Below are 16,022 nucleotides of genomic sequence, written 5' to 3' on the forward strand. Positions count from 1 at the left end.
TTCAACACCTTCATGAAAAAAAGCTTAGCAAATGAGGAGAAGGAAACTTTCTTAATATGATAAATTTATGCACAAAAAACCTTCAGCAAATGTCATATTTAATGGTGAAATACTGAAGGCTTTCCCAATATTCCCAAATGGGAACAAGAATGTCTGTTATCTCTGTATGACTACTTTTATTCAATATTGTACTTGAATTCCTAACTAGTGCAGTAAGGAAGAAAAACAAATTGAAGGGATGAGAATCAGAAAGGAAGAAATAAACATATTATTCAGAGATCACAAAATTGTGTACATAAGAACTCTAAAAGATTGAGACACTCAACCTCATTAGTTATCAGGAAAATGATAATTAAAATGAACATTAAAACTATGACACAGCACCATACAACATCAGATAGGCTAAAATTAGAATTTACAATATTATATGTTGGCAAGCATGTGGAACAAATTTTACATTCGTATAAAATGGCTGGCAGAACTATATATTGATATAATCACTTCAGAAAACTCTCTGTGGCGGGCTTCCCTGGTGGCGCAGTGGTTAAGAATCGCCTGCCAAAGCAGGGGACACGGGTTCAAGCCCTGGTCCGGGAAGATCCCACGTGCTGCGGAGCAACTAAGCCCGTGCGCCCCAACTAGAGCCTGTGTGCCACAACTACTGAAGCCCGCGCGCCTAGAGCCTGTGCTCCGCAACAGAAGCCACCGCAATGAGAAGCCCACGCACAGCAACAAAGAGTAGCCCTGCTATCTGCAACTAGAGAAAACCCGCGCGCAGCAATGAAGACCCAACACAGCCAAAAATAAATACATAAATTAATAAATTTATATATAAAAAAAGAAAACTCTGACAATATCTACTAAAGAGGGACATTTGCTACCCTATGACCCAGTAATCCCACTCCTAATTATATTCAATATATGCAATAGAAACGTATGGATATGTATACAATGAAAAACATGTATGAGACTGTTCATTGCTTCATTATTCGTAGTAGCCAAAAATCCAGCATCTGTCATAATAGAATGGATAGACTGTGGTATAGTCACACAATAGGATACTAAGTAGAAACTAAAATAAACTGCTATTGCTACGCATAACATAAATAAGTCTCATTCCAAATCATTAAGCAAAAGAAGTCAGGGTTCGTATTATGACTCAAATATATAACACTCAAAAACAGGAAAATTTTTCTGTTTAGAAAAGTGGGTAACCCTGGGATGAGGGGGCCATGTTGACTTGGAGTACAGAGAAGACTTCTGGGAAGTTAGTAATGTTCTATATCTTGATCTCGGTGATGGTCTACACAGGTGTGTTCACTTTATAAGAACTGATAAAAATTTAATAAAAATATTTCAGAAAATATTCTGTATAAGTATTTAAGCATCTACAGAATCCCACATAGTTATAAATTACTTATATGTTCCATTTATATAATTTTTAACATGCCATTACAAGAAAACAAAAATATACGATGAGTAATATTATTTAGGATGCTTTTAGCTAATGTTATTTAGGATGCTTTTATTTTTTAGGATGCTTCTTTTCTGTATCAGAAAACTCTGACTCAACTAAATGACACTAATAGTGAATTTATTATCTTACAAAAGAGCTCAAGTGCTTGGTGATTCCAATGTTGGTTAATTCAATACTTTAACATCATCTTCAAGGACCCAAGTTTAGCTTCATCTCACTACTTTGCCATCTTCACGTATCAATTTTGTCTTGAAGCTTATGACCTCATGATCACAGGATGGCTACAACAGTTCCAAGCATCAGTGCCCAGAAGCAGGAAAGGAGAGCTTTCCCATTTTAGAGCAAATAAAACATTTCTCAGAATCCCTTCAGCAGACTTTCCCTCCCTTTCATTTGTTACAGCTTTATAACACACTCTTGCTTAAATCAATTACCGGCAAGGGGAATAGGAGGGTGCACCAAATTGAATAAGATCTATCAGGATCTAACTCTGAGTCACTGAGAGAAAAGCAGGTACCCGAATAGAATCAGAACTCTATTAACAAGGAAGAGGAAGAGGGGGTGGGGAATGGTTTTGGGGGACAACCAAAATCATCTACTATAATAGCCAACTGAATCACAATTAAGGAAGCACAAAATAAATGGTTCTTTGGTATCATTCGAAATGTTTGTAATGCTATTAATTTTAAAATGTTCTCTCTGGTTCTATTATCTATGTATTTTTTTGTCTTACACAACAAATTATAAAGAATTATACAGAATTCAAATATAAAAATTCAAGTAGAGATTGGCTTATCCACATTTTGTATCTTATTTTTATGAGACAGGTAAACAATATAAACACAACGATTCATTTTTTTAAATACTTGCCCATTCAAGTATTTGAGTAAATACAAATACTGCTACAACATCCATACCTTTTACAATAACAGTACTATGACAACAGTCGATCTCCACACTTGATAATAATAACAATGACAGCTAATTTTTATCAGGTGCTTACTGTGTGCTCTCTATGTTCAGCACTTAAATGTAAGGAACTCGTTAAATCTTCATAACAAATCTTTTAGGTACTACTGTTATCTCCTGTTTTACCAACAATGGAACAGAATCACAGAAGAGTTCTTTAAATTTCTCAAGGTCCATAATTAGTAAATGGTGGAGTCATTTAGCCATATTTGTGACTGGCAATTTTAAAATATTAAGAAGGCACCCAATATAATGAATTAATTCCTGGGGATATCAAGTTTTTGTTTTTGTTGTTGTTTTTTATAATATAATGACTTAGTCTCAGAGAAGCAAACTTGATACAACCAAGGTATTGGGTTACCAATAGACTATAAACAAAATGATAACATGGTTCAAGAAGCTTCAAGAGAAGAACAGACGAGCTTATTAGAATAGCCTTTCTTCAGACTCTGCAACTCCCCAGACAGGGAGAGGAAGTAATTATCTAGAGAAAAGGTCTTAGTTACTAGACAAAACACCACAACAAGGCTAAACTCCTGTGTTTAGAAAAATTCCAGAGGACTGTAAAGCAATATCAGTGGAACATTTTATATAACATATAGGCTAGAAAATATTCTGCTTACCATGTTGAGATATTTTAGGTCAGATTCACGAATAAAATTTAAAAGTTAAGTTATTTATAAAAACAATATTCCATCATTTATAACAACAACAAAAGGAACTGTTATTACATCACCTCACAATACTAGAAATTTCTATTCCTATGCAAAAAGCTATTAGTGAGTAATGAAATATTAATAGCAAGAATGTAGTTGCTTCTTTGGCTTCTAACCAGGTTTAAGCCATTAGTAAATCATGTATTTATGCCAAAAAATAAAAGTATAGAACTCATTTGCTCTCTCTGTTCAGTATTAACTCAAAAGCGTGTGTTGGATTATTCTAGAAACAAAACACTACAAAAATCTGTAGACTGCACTTATATCCTGAATAAGTAAATTATTTGTAATACTGGAACAAATCTCCCAGTATCCTAGAGATTTGTACAATATTCCCTCTAAAAATAATATGAAGAAAAACTATTTTAAAAATAAGAGATTTGCATTGCCATTTCTACCTAGTCAGCTCTTCACAATGAGACAGATCCTTTTGTCCTGGCCTCTCTGTCACTTCACACCAATTCCTGCCCATTCCCCAACTTGCAAATCTGGAATGAAGATACATACGACAGGATTTTAACTTTTTTTTTAGTTAATTAATTTATTTTTCTTATTAGTCATCCATTTTATACACATCAGTGTATACATGTCAATCCCAATCTCCCAATTCATCCCACCACCACCCCCACCCCCTGCTGCTTTCCCCCCTTGGTGTCCATACTTTTTTTCTCTACTTCTCTATGTCTCTATTTCTGCCCTGCAAACCGGTTCATCTGTACCATTTTCTAGGTTCCACATATATGCATTAATATACGATATTTGTTTTTCTCTTTCTGACTTACTTCACTCTGTATGACAGTCCCTAGATGCATCCATGTCTCTACAAATGACCCAATTTTGTTTCTTTTTATGGCTGAGTAATATTCCACTGTATATACATACCACATCTTCTTTATCCATTCGTCTGTCGATGGGCATTTAGGTTGCTTCCATGACCTGGCTATTGTAAATAGAGCTGCAATGAACATTGGGGTGCATGTGTCTTTTTGAATTATGGTTTTCTCAGGGTATATGCCCAGGAGTGGGATTGTTGGGTCATATGGTAATTCTATTTTTAGTTCTTTTAGTTATTTAAAATTAAAAAAAAAAAGTTTAGGATGGAAAAGTCAAATACCTAAAAGCAGAGTAAAAACTGTCATTCCATATTTCTCTTGTACTTTCCTTTTCACATGCAGTGTCACATTTTATTCTCACAAGAACTGTATGCAGTAGTAAATGAGGTGATAGTTACACTACTTTACAAGGAGAACCAGCCACACAGAAGCTGAATGGCTGAGGTGACCCAGTTCTTCAGAAACAATCATGGCTGGACCCAGGCCTGACTCAGTGCTCAGGTTCTTCCCACTCAGACCTTGCTTCCTTCAGATAGTATTCTTTCTGGCTCTGGTTGCAGAGTATGAAAGAAATTGCACTGCTTATCTAAAAACTGAAACTGACCTGTCCCAGCAGTTCTTGCACTTCCTGCTGCCAATTCTACTGTCAGACGCATTGAAGCTTCACGATGACAGAAGACTGAACAAAGCAGAAGAGGATATGTCTTCAGTAGGAGAAAATTGATCATTATAGGTCTGGGGTAAATGGTAATAACAAAATAAGCTGACAATGAATTCAATTTTAGGTTCTTATTTTAATACTTCTTCCAAATTCTACTCATAATACACTCGCTATTTAAATTCATAAACATGTTTAACTATCCACACAGTGACTAGTTTAATACCTAAACTTTGGGGGTATTATTATTATTTGCCAAAACTTGAAATAAATCTACTGTCACTTCTAATTGTCATTTTATACAAGTGGCCTACAGTCATTTCAATAATTTCCATTTTAGTTTCTTATACATAAAATACTCCCTTTGATTTCTAGTAGGAAACCACTCTCTTTAAATGTTTTTATAAATGGAACTACTGCATTTCCTCCATGGGAACCATATTGTATTTGAACTATAATGTATAGGTTTAAAAAATAAAGCAACACCTGAGCGACACTGTCAAGAGTACAGGGAGGAGGCTGTCTATGGCCTGTCTATAATTGGCTCAGAACACATGACACTAAACCCAAATGATGTCAAATCAGAAGCTCTGCCCAGCCATTTTCTTTCTGTCAAAGTTCCAGGAAATTGCCCTACAACTAGATGGTTGGTACTACCTCCTCTTAGCAAAAGAGAACAACCACTGTGTCCTCTGAGAGTAAAATATTTTGATATATAACTTCTGCTTATGTGCTTAGTTAATACATCTTTGGCCTCTTTTCATTTTAGAGGAAATTTAGAAACTAGTCATTAATTATTCTTTTCTTTTCAGTTACTTATTTTCAGTTACTTATTTTCAGTTACTTATTCTCCCTCCTCCATTGTAACATGTCCAACGACTTAAGGACAGTGAGACAGGTATTTTACTACAGCACTCACTTCTTACATTGGGGATGAGCTCTATGGTCACCTATAGTCAAATGTTACATAATTAAAATTAAGAAAATCCCTTCAATCTGCCTTCAAATACAGTATATAGATATGTATATACAACTTTGCATGGTAATTCTTCTACATATTAAACTTGAGAACCACTGAGATACCTGAAAAAACGAACCTAGAGAAAGACTATAGCAGAAGTGTGTGCATTCAAACCAGTCTTAAGACAACTATTAAATCCCTAGCTAATAGGCAAAAGTAGAATTTCTAATGTGTCCCCGCTTGCCTACACTGTTTACTCATTAAAAAATAAAATCAACTGAATGCCAAAAATATTTTGTCTATAAAATGAAGAGACTGGACAAGAGATGTCTAAGTAAAATTTCAGCTTTAATGTTCTATGAATTCTCAGTAGATCTCATTCCAAGGAAACCAACATCAGAGGCTGTAAATTGTGAAAAAGTGCCATGGTTCTACCTTAAGAAACACTGTCAATTTCACTAATTTTACCATTTTCTATTTTTTTTACATCTTCACCAAAATCCGTTTTTGCCAAATGAGTTTCGTGACACAATCCAGCCAGTTAACAATGGTTCCCAAATGTGTCAGCAGATCAGAATCACTGGAAAGCTGTTTCCCTCCTCAGATCTACGGAATTAGAATCTCCAGAGATGAGACCCCAGAAATGAATTTGCCAAAAGTGCCCCAGGTGATTCTGATAAAGGCATTCTATGAATCTCTAAGTTTAAAACCACAGAACTATGTACATGCTCTTTATTCTTGGATGCCATATGTTAACAAAGCAGTTTTGGGGAGAATTCCCTGGTGGTCCAGGGGTTAGGACTTGGCACTTTCACTACTGCTGGCCTGGGTTCAATCCCTGGTTGGGGAACTAAGAACTCACAAGCTGCATCATGTCACCAAAAAAAAAGACTTTTTCTTTTTTAAATAATTTTTTAGATTCCATTTTTTTTTTATGTTATTTTGTTTTAACCTTTTATTAGAGAGTATTTCAAACATACACAGAGTAGAGCAAAGAATAAACCCCTATGTAACTTTCAACAATTATCAATTCATTGCCAGTCTTATTTTTTCTGTACCGCCACTCTCACATATTATTTTGAACCAAATCCCAGAGAGAGCAAAGGATCTTTTTTGAACCTGGGTAAAAATAGGTTCTTCTCAAAATAATGTCATATTCTAACACTGTGGAGAACACAGACTGCATGACCCGAGTCTCTAACCTGGAGTGCAGAGCCTGGGATGAAACAGGCCAGAAATACTAACAAAAGCCATAGAGAGTGGTGGCAACTTCTCTTCAGAGTCATTGCTTTTAGCCCTTCTGAAGGTTCACGTTATTCCCTACATATTTTAATGTGCTATCACACCTCTTCGAGTACTGTTTAAGTCAGTCTGGTTTTCTGCTATAGGTTCATAGATACAATTACCTTGTTCATCCTCATCTCTAATTATGATAAAGCTTAGATAGACCCAAACTAGCAGATCACGCCAAAACAACACTAGTTGGTAGAAAAGTGTGACATTTGTCTAACCAACTGGAAAACGACAAACAAGTCAGCAAAGAAAAAAAATTACTGAAAATACAGCTGAATGTGTCATACTACATCCTAAGAAAAGATGATCTTCCTTTCTCTTTTCTGTGGCAGATCTAAAGCAGTATTTACCCAGTAGAGAGAATGTACTCTTTTAAAAATAGAAACAGACATTTATTATTATATTATTATTTATCATAATTTGGGCATTTATCATAATTGGGGCATGCCAAACATGGTATGTGACAGTCTGGTGTCCTTCCAATATGGTGTAGATTGATGCATTCCATTCTATTCTGCTTGATTATCTTTGGTAATTAAAAGAATGATGTTTTTCCAAAAGCTAGGTTAAGACCTTAACCATGCAGACATCAATTAGTCAAAGTGAAACAACTTAGCACTGAGTCAACTTGGTTTCATCTATGAAGGAAAGAAAGATATCAGAAAGTAACACTCAACCCAATAGCACAGACTGTTAACTGCTTCCTAAACATTCCCAGGTTCTAATTTCTAAGCATCATCTTATCAGAGATATAGGATCAATCTCACTAGACTAAAAATCCTATATGGTATCCCTAGGGTAGGCTGGTGTTCTTTGATTTTTGTCTGTCTCTGTTCTACAACTACTTATTAAACTGTCCAAGGAGCAGAAAGAAACATTGAGATGCCTCCCCAGATTTGAGTTCCCTTATGCTAAATTTCAGTATACATGGCTTTGCTTCTGTGTTTTTTTCAGCAACCATAAAAACTCTAGTTTTAAAAAATGTGAGTCATTACTATAGGGGACAACGATAAAAAGAAGGGAAGTGTTTGGAATAGAAATGAGAAGTAAAAGAAGAGCTCAGCTAGAAGAGAAAAGTTTTTAAAAGTTAAAGGTAATAAACACAGACGTTACACAATCCTACACCTGTTAAAAAAGAATGGGATGGATAATATATTTAAGAGGTAACAGCCTGACCTTTGGGGCTGTACCTGGAGAGACACAGTGGGATCCAGGAGCTAGATTAGCAAGTCCAAATCAAAAAGTCTGAAAACCACTGAATATTTGTACAGCAGGATGAGCAATGGAAATAGAACGCATCTTAGTATCCACATTATTTACAACAAAGCAAAACTAATTTATAAGCGTCTCAATCAAAGTACCAGGCAGAATGATCTTAACATTTCCAGTGAGCTAGGGATGGCAAATGGAAAGTAATCATGTATGGCATTATTACTAAATTAAGATGAATGAAATGTCATTTACATTTTTCTTCAGTATGCTACACTGTTTCATTTCTGAAAAGAAAGAATAGCTTTTATTGGTTTACTAGACATACTGGCTTCTCAGGCATTAAAGATTATGTAGTGCTATCAATAAGTTCTTCAGGTTTTCCAGAGGAAAATATTCCAACAAACAGACATTAGGTAACAAATATTTACAAAGTGGAATGTATATTTAATAAGGTACTATTATTGATATTTCCCAACAATTTCCTACTAAAATAAGTAAAGTTTATTAACAGGCCCTAGTCTGTCTGAATCTGAGACCTCCATTGTAACCACAGTTCCAAACACTGAATAAAAAATGGTGAAGATTCCTTGGTATCTAACACCTGTTTGCACGTATCTCTCTTTCTTTATTATCAAGACAAGAATTAGTGCCTCCTCATTCAGGAACATTTCAAGGGATTAACTCTCAGACCCAATGCACTAACCAAATTATAGGGACAAATTATATACACTTTAGCATTATCTACAGGACACACTATTAACACTGTCATTTTTTAAACCTTTGTCTTCAGTTCAGAAAACTCTGAAAATGCATTCTGAATTTCAATCTGTTTTCTTCAGCCTTTTCTTTTATTCTCTTCTAACTTTTTTGTAGTTTTGTCAACTTTTCAGTTTTCAGTTAAGCCCAATAGTTAAAAACAAAGTACACGGGCAATTAACTCCCCAGTCAATAGTAACAGTTATAAAAGCCAGTGTAGCAATTTACATTGGGTTAGTACTTCATTGCTCCTGCCTTCCACATCTAAGAATCATAAATCCCAAAACCCCTTCAGATTGCAAGTCTAGCACAGATGGAAGGAGTTTTATCTCACTTGGGAACTGAGAAGGTGAAGTCATTCCAAAGTGGAAGAGTACAAAGCCAGTCCCATGTGTACCATTTAATTCAATGGTTCCCTTAGGAGGCACTTCATTTGCTGGTGCACCGCTGACAGCAGAAATGCTGCTTAGCACAGCAATATGGAAGCCATTTGTGCAGCATTATGTTAGGAAATACTTAAATTAAGGCCATGGAAAAACTGAAGAAGTCAATGAAATCAGGTTATCTGCATGACTCTGAATCAAGGTTTCAGGATACTGGTTTAAAGCAATGCACCCAGGTACATAAAGTAGAATGGCTCTGCACATACTTCAGAAAAGGTTTTCTCCATCCCACACTTTTGAATGAATAAAACAAATGTTAAATTCCAACCACAGGTTTTATACCTTAATTCCTTCTGTTTTTCCTCATTTCCTTTGCTTTTCCTCTATTGTGTAGATTTATCTATGGAAATTGTAGAGAAGAGTGGAAGAAAAGTATGTAAATGGTATATAAAAATTAGCCCTATCGTGGTGAAGGAAAGAAGGATAACTTTGAGTGCAGAGCCATGGATGCAGAGGCCTGAGCCAATGGTGGGCCCAAGAGAATAAGACCACCACCCTAATGGGCCAAAAGAGCAAGGCTGCCATCCCAGCAGTCCCAGAGGACAGAGTATCTGGCCACAGATAATTATTCTATGGCCCTGAAACTCAACTTGCCCTACTGAGTTTCATCTTGCTTGGGACCTGTTATCCTTTTATTCCTTCTAATTTCCCCCCTTTGGAATGGAAATGTCTATGTTATGGATGCTCTACCACTGTATTTTGGAAGCAGAAAACTTGTTTTCCACAAAGAGGAATTCATACCCTAAGTCTCACCCATAACTGATTCAGATGATTTAAGTGATGATATTTGAGACTTTCTGTGTTGACGATATTTAGATGAGATTTTAGACTTCGAGTTAATGCTAGCATGAGCTATGACTTTTGAGGACAGTGTGATTAGGTGAAAGTATTATACACACAGAAAGTATATGAACTTAGGGAGGGCATAAGATAGACTGTTACAGGTTGAATTGTGTCCCCAAGAAAGATGTGTTGAAGTCTTCATCCTCAGTTCTTATGAATATGACCTTACTTGGAAATAGGGTCTTTGTGACATTATCAAGTTAAGATGAGGTCATAAAAAACTAAGGTAGACCTTATCCAATACGACTGGTATCCTTATAAGAGGAGGAGAGGTGATAGAGACACAAGAAAGAAGAATAATATAATAATAATATAAGAATTTATAATATAAAGAAGAAGAAGAATATGTGATGACAGCAGAGGGCAGACAGCAAAGGCAAGAACTACAATCCTGCAGTCTGTGGAACAAAAACCAGTCACAGAAAGATGGACAAGATGAAAAGGCAGAGGACTATGTACCAGATGAAGGAACGAGATAAAACCCCAGAAAAACAATTAAAGGAAGTGGAGATAGGCAACCTTCCAGAAAAAGAATTCAGAATAATGATAGTGAGGATGAGCCAGGACCTCGGAAAAAGAATGGAGGCAAAGATCGAGAAGATGCAAGAAATGTTTAACAAAGACCTATAAGAATTAAAAAACAAACACCTAGAAGAATTAAAGAACAAACAAACAGAGATGAACAATAAAATAACTGAAATGAAAAATACACTAGAAGGAATCAATAGCAGAATAACTGAGGCAGGAAAACGGATAAGTGACCCGGAAGACAGAATGGTGGAATTCACTGCTGCAGAACAGAATAAAGAGAAAAGAATGAAAAGAAATGAAGACGGCCTAAGAGACCTCTGGGACAACATTAAACGCACCAACATTCTCATTATAGGGGTCCAAGGAAGAGAAGAGAGAGAGAAAGTACACAAGAAAATATTTGAAGAGATTACAGTCAAAAACTTCCCTAACATGGGAAAGGAAATAGCCACCCAAGTTCAGGAAACACACAGAGTCCTAGGCAGGATAAACCCAAGGAGAAACATGCCGAGACACACAGTAATGAAACTGACAAAAATTAAAGACAAAGCAAAATTATTAAAAGCAAAAGGGAAAAACGACAAATAACATACAAGGGAACTCCCATAAGGTTAACAGCTGATTTCTCAGCAGAAACTCTACAAGCCAGAAGGGAGTGGCATGATATATTTAAAGTGATGAAAGGGAAGAACATACAACCAAGATTACTCTACCCGGCAAGGATCTCATTCAGATTCCACAGAGAAATCAAAAGCTTTACAGACAGGCAAAGGCTAAGAGAATTCAGCACCACCAAACTAGCTTTACAGCAAACGCTAAAAGAACTTCTCTAAGTGGGAAACACAGGAGAAGAAAAGGACCTACAAAAACAAACCCAAAACAATTAAGAAAATGGTAATAGGAACATACATATTGATAATTACCTTAAATATGAATGGATTAAATGCTCCAACCAAAAGACACAGGTTCGCTGAATGGATACAAAAACAAGACCCATATATATGCTGTCTACAAGAGACCCACTTCAGACCTAGGGACACATTCAGACTGAAAGTGAGGGGATGGAAAAAGATATTCCATGCAAATGGAAATCAAAAGAAAGCTGGAGTGGCAATACTCATATCAGATAAAATAAACTTTAACATAAAGAATGTTACAAGACAGTTACAATGCTTTAAAAGACAGTTATAACTCATAAATAAAGAAAATTTCAAGAAAATTCCCAACGAAATAGCTGCAGGCCCTTATAGTTTCATTGGAGAATTCTACCAAACCTTAAAAGACCAGATCATCCCCATGCCACATAAATTATTCCAAAGCACAAAATATGAAATAAGGCTTCCAAATCTTTGTGTTAAGCAAGTATAACATTAAAATCTGAATCTGTAAATACAGTACAAAAAATTACAGATCAATATCACTTATCAATAGCATTACAAAAATATTAACAAACTAAATCCAACAATCTAATGGTACATTAAGATATGTATACATCATGACCAAGTGAGATTTATTCCAAGAAATATATTATTCAATGAATTAGGGAGTCCATTAATATAATACAATATAACAAAACCTCTAAGGAGAAAAATGATTGGATTATTGCTCTAGATTACAAAAAATAAAATACTTCTGGCAAAATTTAACATCAGGTTCTGATTTTAAAAACACTCAGGAAAATAGGAATTGATATATACTTTTTAAATATAGTAAAACATGTAAACCACTATCTTAATAGGAAAGCACAAAAGATATTTCTCTTAAGATTAGGAGCAAGATAGAGATGTATCCACTTTCTCCACTACTATTTAATGTTGCAGTGGAGGCAACAGTAAATGCAATTAGAAAAGAAAAATCTATTAGATCAGTGGTTCTTACAGTGTGGTCTATAAACCCCAGGTGATTCCCAGGAGTCTTTCAAGGGGTTTGGCAATGTCAGAGCTTTTCCCCCAATAATACTAAGATATTAACTGCTTTTTCTACTGTACTGATACTGGTACTGATGGTGTAAAAGCACAGGGGTTAAAATTGCTGGCATCTTAGCATGAATCAGGGCAGTGGCAACAAACTTGACTAGTAGCTATTGTATTCTTTACTGTCAGGCACTAGAAGAAAAAAATTGCAATTTCACTTAAGAATGTCCTTAATCAAGCAGTAAAAAATATTATTAAATCTCAATCCTTGAGTACATTTATTTTTAATATTCAGTGTAATAAAGAGGAAAGTATGCATAAAGTATTTATGCTGCACACCAAATTATAACGTTTGTCCCAAGTAAAATCACTTGTACAGGGCTTCCCTGGTGGCGCAGTGGCTGACAGTCCGCCTGCCGATGCAGGGGACACGGGTTCGTGTCCCGGTCCGGGAAGATCCCATATGCCGCAGGGCGGCTGGGCCCGTGAGCCATGGCCGCTGGGCCTGCACGTCTGGAGCCTGTGCTCCGCAACGGGAGAGGCCACCACAACAGTGAGAGGCCCGGTACAGCAAAAAAAAAATCACTTGTACAATTGTTTTGGTTGTGAGCTGAATTAGCACTTATTTCATGGAACACCATTTCCCTTGAAAGAAAATTTGACAGATAAATTATAGTTATTCAGATTGGATATCTGGCAGACATTTTTTAGAAAATGCATAAAGTGAACTTCAAGGAAAACAACTGGCAAGATTTGCTGCCAATGACAAAATTCAAGTTTTAGAAATCTTACAATTTCCACCATGAGTTTGACAGTTTCCCAATAATTAAAGCCCTTTCTGATAAGATCAGCAGTAATTTTAACAAATGTGATTCTTTAATATTTTCTAATGAAATGTGTTAACATTTGGAATATTTGCATAAATCAGTGAAACAGTATCTCTAAAACATAAGTAACAAAGTCACGCATGGGTAAAAGACCCATTCAAACTGCAAGACACACTAAGGGGTTTTAATGTAACATAGCATAAAAAATACACTGAAATGGTTTCAGATTCCATGTTACAAATAACATTAAGAAGTTACCACATGTCATGTTTTGGAGTATAAGGAAGAATATAATTCTCTGAAAATGTTACTAAAATATTCCTTTTACTAAAATATTCCTTTGTTTTCCAACTATATATCTGTATGAGGTCAGATAATTTTCATATAGTTCTACCAGAAAAAAATAGTGCAACAGATTGAGTATAGAAATAGATATAAATATTCACCTGTCTTCTATTAAGCCAGATGTCAAAGTGATTTATAAAAATGCACAACAATGTCAATCTTGTCACTAAGTTCGTAAAAGTAACACATTTTTATTTTCTTTTAATTTTTTTTAAAACAGTTGTACATTTCTTTTTTTTTTCTTTTAGAGAATATATTCTTTTTAAAAAAAAATATTTTCTTTTTGGTTCCGTTGGGCCTTCGTTGCTGCGTGCAGGCCTTCTCTAGTTGCGGCGAGCGGGGGCTACTCTTGGTTGCGGTGCGCGGGCTTCTCATTGCGGTGCTTCTCTTGTTTCAGAGCATGGGCACTAGGAGCAAGGGCTTCAGTAGTTGCAGCACACGGGCTTCAGTAGTTGTGGCTCACGGGCTTAGTTGCTCCACGGCATGTGGGATCTTCCTGGACCAGGGCTCAAATCCATGTTCCCTGCACTGGCAAGCAGATTCTTAACCACTGCGCCACCAGGGAAGTCCCAGTAACTCATTTTTAAAAAGCTGTGCTAACATGCAATGGATTTATCACTGTTATTTTAAAGTGAATTAACAAATATAATTTCCCGAGTCTTAATTCTAACACGGTAAATATTGATACCTATAATTCGCATATTCAAAAATATCTAAGAGCATAAAGGGGTCCTGAGACCAAAAAGTTTTGAGAACTGCTGAATTACAGCATTAGAGTATGAAAAGAAATAAAACTACCTCTATTTGCAGAGGTACTGAAAAATCACAGAGCATCAATGATAAACCTACTTTAAGCAATAAAAGAATTCAATAAAGAATCAGAATACAGAATTAACATACAGAAATCAATACCCTTTTTATACACAAGCAATAATCTGGTAGACTGGATACAATGGTAAAATAAATGCATTTACAGTAGTAAAACAGAAAATAAAATACTACTTTGAATAAACTTAACAAAAAATGAAAACCAATGTGAGAAAAACTTTAAAACACCTCTGAAAGACACAAAAACGGCCAGGAACAAATGGGAAGATGTCCCTTGTTCCTGGATAGAATGTCTCACCATCATAGAGATGTAATGACTCCTCAAGTTAATTTATAAATTTAAAATTATTCCAATAAAGACACCAAAAAGGTTTCTTTTTGTTTGTCTGTTTGTTTTGTTTTTGGCTGCATTGGGAAGCTGGGTGCGGGCTTTCTCTAGTTGCAGTGAGCAGGGGCTACTCTTTGTTGTGGTGCGCCAGCTTCTCATTGTGGTGGCTCCTCTTGTTGCGGAGCACAGGCTCTAGGCACACGGGCTTCAGTAGTTGCAGCCCGTGGGCTCAGTAGTTGCGGCTCGTGGGCTCTAGAGTGCAGGCTCAGTAGTTGTGGCACATGTGGGATCATCCTGGACCAGGGGTGAACCCATGTGCCCTGCATTGGCAGGCAGATTCTTAACCACTGCACCACCATGGAAGTCCCTCTTTTTTTTTTTTTTTTTTTTAATGGAGCTCCAAAAGTTCATGTGGAGGGCTTCCCTGGTGGCGCAGTGGTTGAGAGTCCGCCTGCCGATGCAGGGGACATGGGTTCGTGCCCCGGTCTGGGAAGATCCCACATGCCACGGAGCGGCTAGGCCCGTGAGCCATGGCTGCTGAGCCTGTGCGTCCGGAGCCTGTGCTCCGCAACGGGAGAGGCCACAACAGAGAGAGGCCTGCGTACTGCAAAAAAAAAAATAGTTCATGTGGAAAAATAAGCACGTAAGGAAAGTTAAGAAAAACTGAAAAAGAAAAGTTACAAGTGGGAAGCAAGCCTAACTATTTAAATTCTAAATTCTCTATAATTCAAGCACTGTGGCACTGATGTATGAATAGACAGAGGGGACTAGAACAGAAGTAAACCCAATATGGAATTTTAGTAAATGAAGGTAACATCTCAGATTACTGGAGCTAAAAAAAGAGATGTAGTAATAAATGGTGCTGGGAAAACTGGAGAGACATTTGGGAAAAGATAAAATAAGATCCACACCTCAGGACAGACAGAATTCCATGTATATCAGACAGCCAAGATAAAAAAATAAAACCATAAAAGCTCTAAAAATTAAAAAATACAAATAAATACTGGGCTGAGATATTTCTCACCTGTCATATTAGCCAAAATTAAAAAGTTTGACAACTTGTTATGTTAGCAAGGCTGTGGGAAAACA

At 36.3% G+C, this 16,022-nt stretch overlaps 1 protein-coding gene across 1 annotated transcript in view; it reads right to left on the reverse strand.

Moving 5' to 3' along the window:
• GPR158 (G protein-coupled receptor 158) overlaps positions 1-16,022 on the reverse strand; it is a 322,771-nt gene that overhangs the window by 203,992 nt on the left and 102,757 nt on the right. The window lies entirely within an intron of this gene.

Source organism: Globicephala melas, chromosome 2 (assembly GCF_963455315.2).
Source record: "Globicephala melas chromosome 2, mGloMel1.2, whole genome shotgun sequence".
NCBI classification, from domain to species: domain Eukaryota; kingdom Metazoa; phylum Chordata; class Mammalia; order Artiodactyla; family Delphinidae; genus Globicephala; species Globicephala melas.